This window comes from Oncorhynchus gorbuscha, unplaced genomic scaffold, assembly GCF_021184085.1.
Source record: "Oncorhynchus gorbuscha isolate QuinsamMale2020 ecotype Even-year unplaced genomic scaffold, OgorEven_v1.0 Un_scaffold_4158, whole genome shotgun sequence".
Classification (NCBI taxonomy): Eukaryota; Metazoa; Chordata; class Actinopteri; order Salmoniformes; family Salmonidae; genus Oncorhynchus; species Oncorhynchus gorbuscha.
In genome coordinates this window covers 25,001-37,593 of record NW_025748245.1, presented here as the reverse complement: position 1 = coordinate 37,593, position 12,593 = coordinate 25,001, and the positions used below count along the sequence as shown (strand labels likewise).

The 12,593-nt window shown below is 44.1% G+C and overlaps 1 pseudogene; it reads right to left on the bottom strand.

The window, feature by feature from the left end:
- Positions 1 to 1,090: 1,090 nt before the first annotated feature.
- LOC124028438 overlaps positions 1,091 to 12,593 on the bottom strand; it is a 23,640-nt pseudogene continuing 12,137 nt past the window's right edge.

Genomic DNA, 12,593 nt, shown 5'->3' with positions numbered 1-12,593 from the left:
AATAGAATGGTGTCTCATCCCTCCAATAGAATGGTGTCCTCATCCCTCCAATAGAATGGTGTCTCATCCCTCCAATAGAATGGTGTCTCATCCCTCCAATAGAATGGTGTCTCATCCCTCCAATAGAATGGTGTCTCATCCCTCCAATAGAATGGTGTCTCATCCCTCAATAGAATCCCTCCAATAGAATGGTGTCTCATCCCTCCAATAGAATGGTGTCTCATCCCTCCAATAGAACGGTTGTCTCATCCCTCCAATAGAATGGTGTCTCATCCCTCCAATAGAATGGTGTCTCATCCCTCCAATAGAATGCCTCATCCCTCCAATAGAATGGTGTCTCATCCCTCCAATAGAAATGCCTCATCCCTCCAATAGAATGGTGCCTCATCCCTCCAATAGAATGGTGTCTCATCCCTCCAATAGAATCTCAATAGAATGTGTCTCATCCCTCTCATCCTCCAATAGAATGGTGTCTCAATCCAAGAATGGTGTCTCATCCCTCCAATAGAACGGTGTCTCATCCCTCCAATAGAATGGTGCATCCCTCCAATAGAATCTCATCCCTCCAATAGAATGGTGTCTCATCCCTCCAATAGAATGGTTTCTCATCCCTCGGTGTCTCATCCCTCCAATAGAATGGTGTCTCATCCCTCAATAGAATGGTGCCTCATCCAATAGAATGGTGTCTCATCCCTCCAATAGAATGGTGTCTCATCCCTCCAATAGAATGGTGTCTCATCCCTCCATCCCTCCAATAGAATGGTGTCTCATCCCTCCAATAGAATGGTGTCTCATCCCTCCAATAGAATGGTGTCTCATCCCTCCAATAAAATGGTGTCTCATCTCTCCAATAGAATGGTGCCTCATCCCTCCAATAGAATGGTGTCTCATCCCTCCAATAGAGAGTTCCAGACACTTGTAGAATCTATGACGAGGTGCATTGAAGCTGTTCTGACTGGTGGTGACCCAGCGCCCCTATAAACACACTTTATGTTGGTGTTTCCTTTATTTTGACAATTACCTATATATACACACACATTTCATATTACAATAGCCAGCCAAGACAGTCAAAACCAAACCAAAGCCTCACCATTTTCCCGATCATCATGACGTAGGGTCCCAGGTACTTGTTGACCCCGAAGATGTCGAGCACCCTGATGTACCAGAAGATGATGTCCACGCAGTAGATGACCCGTCCGATGCCCAACAGGGGCTCGCTCTGCAGCCTCAGCATCAGGCCCAGGAGGAAGGTAAAGATGGCCGCCGCGTCTGTGATGTTCCAGTACTCTTCGGCCCAAACGTTGATCTTCTGCTTCAACTTCCCCGGCTCTGACATCAGGATCTGTATTGGGGCAGCAACAGCAGGGACGGACTAGGATCAGAACTGAGAAATCGGGCCTGGGCGTAAGACCCCTGCATCGACCCATATTTTCCCTGGAGGCCCTCACACCGGTCTTTTTTTAAACTTGAGGACCCCACATACTGAACCTTTTCTTCAATTGTTCTAGACATTCCCTTTCTAATGATGGTGTGAGACGTTACCTGTCTGAGACGTTACCTGTCTGAGACGTTACCTGTCTGAGACGTTACCTGTCTGAGACGTTACCTGTCTGAGACGTTACCTGTCTGAGACGTTACCTGTCTGAGACGTTACCTGTCTGACTGTGATGATGTGAGACGTTACCTGTCTGAGGCGTTACCTGTCTGACTGTGATGATGTGAGGCGTTACCTGTCTGAGACGTTACCTGTCTGAGACGTTACCTGTCTGAGGCGTTACCTGTCTGACTGTGATGGTGTGAGACGTTACCTGTCTGAGACGTTACCTGTCTGAGGCGTTACCTGTCTGAGACGTTACCTGTCTGACTGTGATGATGTGAGACGTTACCTGTCTGAGACGTTACCTGTCTGACTGTGATGATGTGAGACGTTACCTGTCTGAGACGTTACCTGTCTGACTGTGATGATGTGAGCGTTACCTGTCTGAGACGTTACCTGTCTGAGACGTTACCTGTCTGAGACGTTACCTGTCTGACTGTGATGATGTGAGGCGTTACCTGTCTGAGACGTTACCTGTCTGAGGCGTTACCTGTCTGAGGCGTTACCTGTCTGAGGCGTTACCTGTCTGACTGTGATGATGTGAGCGTTATCTGTCTGAGGCGTTACCTGTCTGAGGCGTTACCTGTCTGAGGCGTTACCTGTCTGACTGTGATGATGTGAGACGTTACCTGTCTGAGGCGTTACCTGTCTGAGACGTTACCTGTCTGACTGTGATGATGTGAGATGTTACCTGTCTGAGACGTTACCTGTCTGAGACATTACCTGTCTGAGACGTTACCTGTCTGAGACGTTACCTGTCTGAGACGTTACCTGTCTGAGACGTTACCTGTCTGACTTTCTCCATTCCCAGAGTGATGATGTAAGAGATGACGATCCACTCCTGCAGGGACGGCCAGCGTTCCATCTTGACCAGGATGATGTAGTTGTACAAACACAGGTAGGCCAGGTAGGAGATCTGAGGAGGCACGGAAAACAGCTCAGAGCTTTTAGGAGAACATGTACACAAGACCAGAGGTCGGGGCAGCAGTGGTGTTTTAGGACACAAGACCAGAGGTCGGGGCACCAGTGGTGTTTTAGGACACAAGACCAGAGGTCGGGGCAGCAGTGGTGTTTTAGGACACAAGACCAGAGGTCGGGGAAACAGTGGTGTTTTAGGACACAAGACCAGAGGTCGGGGCACCAGTGGTGTTTTAGGACACAAGACCAGAGGTCGGGGCAGCAGTGGTGTTTTAGGACACAAGACCAGAGGTCGGGGCACCAGTGGTGTTTTAGGACACAAGACCAGAGGTCGGGGCAGCAGTGGTGTTTTAGGACACAAGACCAGAGGTCGGGGCACCAGTGGTGTTTTAGGACACAAGACCAGAGGTCGGGGCACCAGTGGTGTTTTAGGACACAAGACCAGAGGTCGGGGCACCAGTGGTGTTTTAGGACACAAGACCAGAGGTCGGGGCAGCAGTGGTGTTTTAGGACACAAGACCAGAGGTCGGGGCAGCAGTGGTGTTTTAGGACACAAGACCAGAGGTCGGGGCAGCAGTGGTGTTTTAGGACACAAGACCAGAGGTCGGGCAGCAGTGGTGTTTTAGGACACAAGACCAGAGGTCGGGGCAGCAGTGGTGTTTTAGGACACAAGACCAGAGGTCGGGGCACCAGTGGTATTTTAGGACACAAGACAAAGTGCTGTCGATCAATAATCACACATCTTCAGATCAACATTAGCTGATATCATATTATCATTATATTAAATAGTAGTATATTATCTGTGGATAAGGTCTCTTTGTCACCTCTGTGCTGATAGTCATTTCAAAACAACAAAACCAAGGATTCACAAAAGTAAATTTCCAAAGTGTGTGGTGTTTTTAGTTTGTATTAAAAGTCTACTTGCTGTGTTGAACCAGAATTTGGTGAAAGGAGTGTTGTAGAATTCATAGATCTTCTTTCCGATTGGAACTCTTCTCTTTTTTACGGTGCTTTCTTCTTCATCCCCCTTTCTGGACACCCCATCAGCATTCACTTCCTGAAAGCATGGTCAACAGAAACAACCGTCATGAATTTACATTCACTTCCTGAAAGCACGGTCGACAGAAACAACCGCCATGAATTTACATTCACTTCCTGAAAGCACGGTCGACAGAAACAACCGCCATGAATTTACATTCACTTCCTGAAAGCACGGTCGACAGAAACAACCGTCATGAATTTACATTCACTTCCTGAAAGCACGGTCGACAGAAACAACCGTCATGAATTTACATTCACTTCCTGAAAGCACGGTCGACAGAAACAACCGTCATGAATTTACATACAGGATTAAATGTAAAGTAGTATTAAGTATTATTTAAGAAACAGATAATCCAATCAAGCAATCCACTGATGACCGACCAATCAATCAATCAATCAATCAATCAATCAATCAACCAATCAGATTGCTTGACTGTCAGCGTTCACCTTGCTGGATTTATTGTCATCGTCTTTGTCCTTCGCTTCTTCTTCGTTCTCCGCTGGGGCTTGACATGTCACTTCCTCCCGAGTCGAAAATCCATGAGGAGAATCGAAGGTGGGAAAATGATGCCAAATATCACCTGTGGGACACAGAGACGAGAGAAGAAGAAGGATTTCAGTTGGACTGCTATTTGTCTCCAGCACCAAAATGACACAAAACCACACATTCTCGACCAGTTATTAGTGTATTACATATTTATAAACCATCTATAAACCAATTATTAACGGGCTATAAACTCCTTATAAATCATTTGCAAACCTAGTATAAAGTATACCTTATACTCAAATACTTTACATTGAGTATACCTTAATGTAAAATGTGACCAGTGTGTTAGCTTAATGTAAAATGTTACCAATATGTTAGCCTAATGTAAAATGTTACCAATATGTTAGCCTAATGTAAAATGTTACCAATATGTTAGCCTAATGTAAAATGTGACCAGTAATGTTAGTTACCTTAATGTAAAAATGTTACCAATATGTTAGCCTAATGTAAAATGTTACCAATATGTCAGCCTAATGTAAAATGTTACCAATATGTTAGCTTAATGTAAAATGTTACCAATATGTTAGCTTAATGTAAAATGTTACCAATATGTTAGCCTAATGTAAAATGTTACCAATATGTAAAATGTTCAGCCTAATGTAAAATGTTACCAATATGTTAGCCTAATGTAAAATGTTACCAATATGTTAGCCTAATGTAAAATGTTACCAATATGTTAGCTTAATGTAAAATGTACCAACCAATATGTCAGCCTAATGTAAAATGTTACCAATATGTTAGCCTAATGTAAAATGTTACCAATATGTTAGCCTAATGTAAAATGTTACCAATGTGTTAGCTTAATGTAAAATGTTACCAATATGTTAGCTTAATGTAAAATGTTACCAATATGTTAGCTTAATGTAAAATGTTACCAATATGTTAGCCTAATGTAAAATGTTACCAATGTGTTAGCTTAATGTAAAATGTTACCAATGTGTTAGCTTAATGTAAAATGTTACCAGTGAGTTAGCTTAAAGGATCTGACCCTTTTTTTTCAATTTTCACCTAAAATAACATAAACAAATCTAACTGCCTGTAGTTCAGGACCTGAAGCAAGGATATGCATATTATTGATACAGTTTGAAAGGACACACTTTGTAGTTTGTGTAAATGTCAAATTACTGTCGGAGAATATAACATATTAGATCTGGTAAAAGATAATACAAAGAAAAAAGGTGTTTTTTAAATATTTTTTTTGTACCGTCACCTTTGAAATGCAAGAGAAAGGCCATAATGTATTATTCCAGCCCAGGTGCATTTAGATTTTGCCCACTAGATGGCAACAGTGTATGTGCAAAGTTTTAGATGCGTCCAATGAACCACTGCATTTCAGTTCAAAATGTTGTATCAAGCACAAATGTGCCAAATTGGTTTATATACATTTTTAAGTTCATAACTGTGCAGTCTCCTCAAACAATAGCATTGTATTATTTCACTGTAATAGCTACTGTAAATTGGACAGTGCATTTAGATTAGCAAGAATTTAAGCTTTCTGTCAATATCAGATATGTCTGTATCCTGGGAAATATGCTTGTTACTTACAACCTCATGCTAATCACATTAGCCTAGATTAGCTCAACCATCCCGCGGGGGACCCACAGATCCTGTAGAGGTTTTAACCCCTTAAGGTCAATGTCTGCACCCTACGGAAATCCAATAGGAGTAATACAAAAATCCCAATAAAAATCTGTTAGTTTAAGCTAGAGATACACCACATACATCAGCATTGTGTGGATTTGGCTTTTTCAGCCACACCCATTACGGACAGAGCTCAGTGGCTTTCAATGTGGCACCGTCATAGTATGCCACCTTTTCAAGAAAGTTATTAGTTCATTACATTTCTGCCCTGCTAGGCCCCGATCAGCTGTAAGTGCTGTTATTGTGAAGTGGAAACGTCTAGGAGCAACAACGGCTCAGCCGTGAAGTGGTAGGCCACACAAGCTCACAGAACGGGACCGTCGAGTGCTGAAGCGCGTAGCGAGTAAAAATGGTCTGTCCTCGGTTACAACAATCACTACCGAGTTCCAAACTGCCTGAGGAAAAAACATCAGCACAAGAACTGTTCGTTGGAAGCTTCATGAAATGGGTTTCCATGGCCAAGCAGCCACACACAAGCCTAACATCATCATGCGCAATGTCAAACGTCGGCTAGAGTGGTGTAAAGCTCACCGGCATTGGACTCTGGAGCAGTGGAAATGCGTTCTCTTCTCTGGCAGTCCGACGGACAAATCTGGGTTTGGCAGATACCAGGAGAACGCTACCTGACCCAATGCAATAGTACCAACTGTGAAGTTTGGTGGACGAGGAATAATGGTTCGGGGCTGTTTTTCATGGTTCAGGCCCCTTCGTTCCAGTGAAGGGAAATCTTAACACTACAGCATACAATGACATTTGAGACAATTCTGTGCTTCCAACTTCATGGCAACAGTTTGAGGAAGGCCATTTCCTGTTTCAGCATGGCAATGCCCCCGTGTACAAAGCAAGGTCCATACAGAAATGGTTTGTCAAGATCTTTGTGGATGAACTTGACTGGCCTGCGAAGAGCCCTGACCGCAACCCCATCGAACACCTTTGGGATGAATTGGAATGCCGATTGCGACCCAGGTCTAATCGCCCAACAACAGTGTCACCTCAGCAATGTTACAGGATCTAGTGGAACGTCTTCCCAGAAGAGGGGAGGCTGTTATAGCCGCAAAGGGGGGACAAACTCCATATTAACGTCCATGATTTTGGACTGAGATGATCGACGAGCAGTGTATCTGTTTTTGCATTGGATGCATCTCAACCCACCGCATCCCATCTGCGGTGAAAGGTGACAGAGCTGCCACGGTGTTTGTCAGACCATGAGACAGCCCATCTGCGGTGAAAGGTGACAGAGCTGCCACGGTGTTTGTCAGACCATGAGACATCCCATCTGCGGTGAAAGGTGACAGAGCTGCCACGGTGTTTGTCAGACCATGAGACATACCATCTGCGGTGAAAGGTGACAGAGCTGCCGCGGTGTTTGTCAGACCATGAGACATCCTGAAAATCAATCTTCTCATAAAATTGTCTGTGGCCTACAAATCCTGCTATGGAAAGATGAGTCTCTCATGAACAAGATGGTGTTCTCCGACTTGCTCTAGGACCCCTACAAGCATCCTGGGACTTTTCTGAAGTTGGTACAGCTGATCTGACAACTTCTGTCTGTAGCCTCCGAACCGTTTGGGTTACACACTAATCTGACCCATCTGTGGAAAAGTGAGACTCTCACGAACACGTAGAAGTTGGTTGTTTTGCTTTAGGATGTCCACAAGCCTCACAAGACTCATCTAAGTCCTGGTCCCCTGGTACCAGTTGAAAAAATGAATGGAAGTACTGTATGCACACCATATACTCAAACTACACTGTCACTCCCACACAAATCCCTCACACATTCAAACGTTACACACACACACACACATTTCTTTTTATTATTCTAACTTTTTAAATTCTGCATCTTTGGAGAAGGTTCATAAGAAAGCATTTCAATGTAAAGTCTACATCAGCTGTATTCGGAGCCTGTGATAAAATACCATTTGATTTGATTCCAGGTTCAACTTTTGACATGACTGAGTTAGCTGAAGTTGTCTAGCTATCTAGCAAGTGACAAGAATGTTATCCAGCCTGCATAGCAACCATTTTGTTCAGAACGGATGATCAGTCCTTTTGCATAGCAACCGTGCAAAAAATAATTAACGACTGGGTGGCGTCTGTAGCAACTTGACCAAAATAACTAACATCCAGAATTTTTGTCTGGACTATACCTTCTGGTGAAATAATGACATTTTATGAATTGACTTATCTAAAAAATAAAATAAAAAATGGGTAAAATATGTCATTTATTGTTATTTTAGTATGTTGGTAACAGTTTTATAAAAGCAATAAGACACGGGAGGCAGTGATGTATCATGAATACAGTCACAGGTTGATTGGCTCTCTGCTATCGCTTGGCCATGTTCAGGTCTTTAACCCACCTTGAACCCGTTCCTCTTGCCCATTCTCAGACATCCCATCCACATATCAGTGAGCAGCATCTGACTGCAGGTGTGGGCGATGAAGTCTCTGTGCTTGGCGGCTACAGCCAGTTTCAGGCAGGTAGAGTCGCTCCAGTTCTTTAGCTGATAGGTCAGTAGTTTCATGGCCACCTGCTCATCGTGCTTATAGGACTGGTCAAGAAGCTCGTATGCCAGCTGGCCAAACTCTCTGAGGAGGGAAGAAGGAAGACGTTGTGCTTAGGGGTCAATTCCATTTACAATTCCAATTTTCTTATTTGGAATTTGAGTTTGCTTCCTGAATTTCCTCACTAACTTGACCCCAACGCTGTTAGATGGAAACCTTTCTGCTAGCTAGCCCCTCACTAACTTGACCCCAACGCTGTTAGATGGAAACCTTTCTGCTAGCTAGCCCCTCACTAACTTGACCCCAACACTGTTAAATCTAAACCTTTCTGCTAGCTAGTCCCTCACTAACTTGACCCCAACGCTGTTAGATGGAAACCTTTCTGCTAGCTAGCCCCTCACTAACTTGACCCCAACGCTGTTAGATGGAAACCTTTCTGCTAGCTAGCCCCTCACTAACTTGACCCCAACACTGTTAAATCTTTCTGCTAGCTAGCCCCGCACTAACTAGACCCCAACACTGTTAAATCTTTCTGCTAGCTAGCCCCTCACTAACTTGACCCCAACGCGGTAAGATGGAAACCTTTCTGCTAGCTAGCCTCTCACTAACTTGACCCCCACACTGTTAAATCTTTCTGCTAGCTAGTCCCTCACTAACTTGACCTCAACACTGTTAAATCTAAACCTTTCTGCTAGCTAGTCCCTCACTAACTTGACCCCCACACTGTTAAATCTAAACTTTTCTGCTAGCTAACCCCTCACTAACTTGACCCCAACACTGATAAATCTAAACCTTTCTGCTAGCTAGCCCCTCACTAACTTGACCCCAACGCTGTTAAATCTAAACCTTTCTGCTAGCTAGCCCCTCACTAACTTGACCCCAACGCTGTTAAATCTAAACCTTTCTGCTAGCTAGCCCCTCACTAACTTGACCCCAACGCTGTTAAATCTAAACCTTTCTGCTAGCTAGCCCCTCACTAACTTGACCCCAACGCTGTTAAATCTAAACCTTTCTGCTAGCTAGTCCCTCACTAACTTGACCCCCACACTGTTAAATCTAAACCTTTCTGCTAGCTAGTCCCTCACTAACCTGACCCCCACACTGTTAAATCTAAACCTTTCTGCTAGCTAGCCCCTCACTAACTTGACCCCAACACTGTTAAATCTAAACCTTTCTGCTAGCTAGTCCCTCACTAACTTGACCCCAACGCTGTTAAAGCTAAACCTTTCTGCTAGCTAGTCCCTCACTAACTTGACCCCAACGCTGTTAAATCTAAACCTTTCTGCTAGCTAGTCCCTCACTAACTTGACCCCCACACTGTTAAATCTAAACCTTTCTGCTAGCTAGTCCCTCACTAACTTGACCCCCACACTGTTAAATCTAAACCTTTCCGCTAGCTAGCCCCTCACTAACTTGACCCTAACACTGTTAAATCTAAACCTTTCTGCTAGCTAGTCCCTCACTAACTTGACCCCAACGCTGTTAAATCTAAACCTTTCTGCTAGCTAGTCCCTCACTAACTTGGAATTGTTTTCCAGGTCCTGGAAGATGTCGTCCACCAGTTCACTCTGAGACGACTCGTGGGCCATGGCCTTGTACAGCTTACAGGCCACCAGAGCTTTGGCCATGGCCTCTTCCCCCCTCTTCCACAGGAACAGAGCCATCTTCTGACGCTTCATGAGAACGGCCCACACCATCAGCTCATGGAACGGGTACTGGAAGCGGCTGACCTCCGGGTCGTCCACATCGATGTCGATCTCTTCCTCTTTCTTCTTCTTCTTCTTCTTCTTCCCTTTACTGTTGCCTTTTCCTCCATGCTCGTCGTCCTGATATGAATCAGATGCACATTAGAAATATGAAGTATTGGCTGTAGGGCGAATCTTAACTTCACTTCACTGAAGTCAAATGTTTGCTTAGACATGCATTGATACCAATGGGAGACTAAGTGGATTCTCCCCTGTATACAGAAATGAATTAAAGTGGTTATTGTATTGGTATGGATGATCTTGTAATGAAACAGCAGGGAGCAGGCCTCGAACCCTCGACCTTCTTGCCCGAAGTCCAGCGTGCTATCGACTGTGCCGCAAAAGCATGCTCGTGCGGCAGAGTCGATTTCCGCGCTTATAAACCCAGGGTCGTTACAATATGTGAATATAAAATGTCGCTAAGTAGAACAACAGTGCTAAGTGAAAGACGAGACACTCACCTCCAGTCCTAACATTTTTAAAGCTTTCGGCTGTGAAACAAAACAAGGGGAGGGGACAGCATTTAATTAGCATGATTAACATTAGCATTCATGTTAGCATTAGCATTAGCATTTTATATATTATTATTATTAAAGTTATTATTACACTGAACAAAAATATTTAAATGCAGCACGCAACAATTTCAAAGGTTTTACTGAGTTACAGTTCATATAAGGAAATCAGTCAAATAAAATAAATGCATTATTTATTTCAAATAATGTGCTTCTACGTCTGCATTGCTTCCTGTTTGGGGTTTTAGGTTGAGTTTCTGTACAGCACTTTGTGACATTGGCGGATGCCAAAAGGGCTTTATAAATACACTTGATTTGATTTGATTCATTAGGCCCTAATCTATGGATTTCACATGACTGGGAATACAGACATGCATTGGTCAGTATCTGGTGTGACCGCCATTTGCCTCATGCAGCGAGACACATCTCCTTCGCATAGAGTTGATCAGGCTGTTGATTTGTGGCCTGTGAAATGTTGTCCCACTGCTCTTCAATGGCTGTGTGAACTGGAACAAGCTGTCATATCACATCGATCCAGAGCATCCCAAACATGCTCAGCGGGTAACATATCTTCCATGGAAGAACTGGGACATTTTCAGCGTCCGGGAATTGTGTACAGATCCTTGTGAACGGGGCAGTGCATTATCATGTTGAAACATGAGATGATGGCGGTGGATGAATGTCACGAAAATGGGCCCCAAGATCTCGTCACGGTATCTCCGTGCATTAAAATTTCCATCAATAAAATTATATTGTGTTTGTTTTCCGTAACTTATGCCTGCCCCATACCATAACCCCACCGCCACCATGGGGAACTCTGTTCACAACGTTGACATCAGCAAACCGCTCAACCACACAACACCATACACGATATCTGCCATGTTCCCGGTACAGTTGAAACCGGGATTCCTCCGTGAAGAGCACACTTCTCCAGCGTGCCAGTGGTCATCGAAGGTGAGCATTTGCCAACTGAAGTCGGTTATGACGCCGAACTGCAGTCAGGTCAAGACCCCGGTGAGGACGACGAGGACGCAGATGAGCTTCCCAGAGACGGTTTCTGGCAGTTTTTGCAGAAATTCTTTGGTTGTGCAAACCCACAGTTTCATCAGCTGTCCGAGTGGCGGGTCTCAGACGATCCTGCAGGTGAAGAATCTGGATGTGGAGGCCCTGGGCTGGCGTGGCTACACCTGGTCTGGGGTTGTGATGCCGGTTGGACGTACTGCCAAATTCTCTAAAATGACGTTGGAGGCGGCTTATGGTAGAGAAATGAACATTCAATTCTCTGGCAAGACATTCCTGCAGTCTGCATGCCAATTGGACGCTCGCTCAAAACTTGAGACATCCGTGGCATTATGTTGTGTGACAAACCTGCACATCTTAGAGAGTGTCCCCAGCACAAGGTGCACCTGTGTAACGATCATGCTGTTTGATATGCCACACCTCTCTGGTGGATGGATTATCTTGGCAAAGGAGAAATGCTCACTAACAGGGAAGTAAACAAATGTATACACAACATTTATTAAGAGAAATAAGCTTTACGTGCGTATGGAAACATTTCTGTGATCTTTTATTTCAGCTCATGAAAAATAGGAGCAACACTTTACATGTTGCGTTTCTATTTTTTTTATTCAGTGTATTATATTCAGATCTGTAAAGGGAGTGTTTCTCCTCACTCTTTTTAAACCGTAGAGGTTGTTGTAGAGGGTGCGGAACTGTTTCCTGGTGTAGTTACAGCGATAGGCCCCGCCCATCAGGAACTCCAGGACCAATCCGATATCGATCAAGGTGATCTGGTAATCCGGTGGAAGATTTCCCTGAAACACCAAACAACCATCATCATTCTACTGTTACTGGTTTCACTTTACTATAGGGGGTCAATATTAGGTAACACTACTATAGGGGGCCAATATTAGGTAACACTTTACTATAGGGGGTCAATATTAGGTAACACTTTACTATAGGGGGTCAATGTTAGGTATCACGTTACTATAGGGGGTCAATATTAGGTAACAGGTTACTATAGGGGGTCAATATTAGGTAACACTTTACTATAGGGGTCAATATTAGGTAACACTTTACTATAGGGGTCA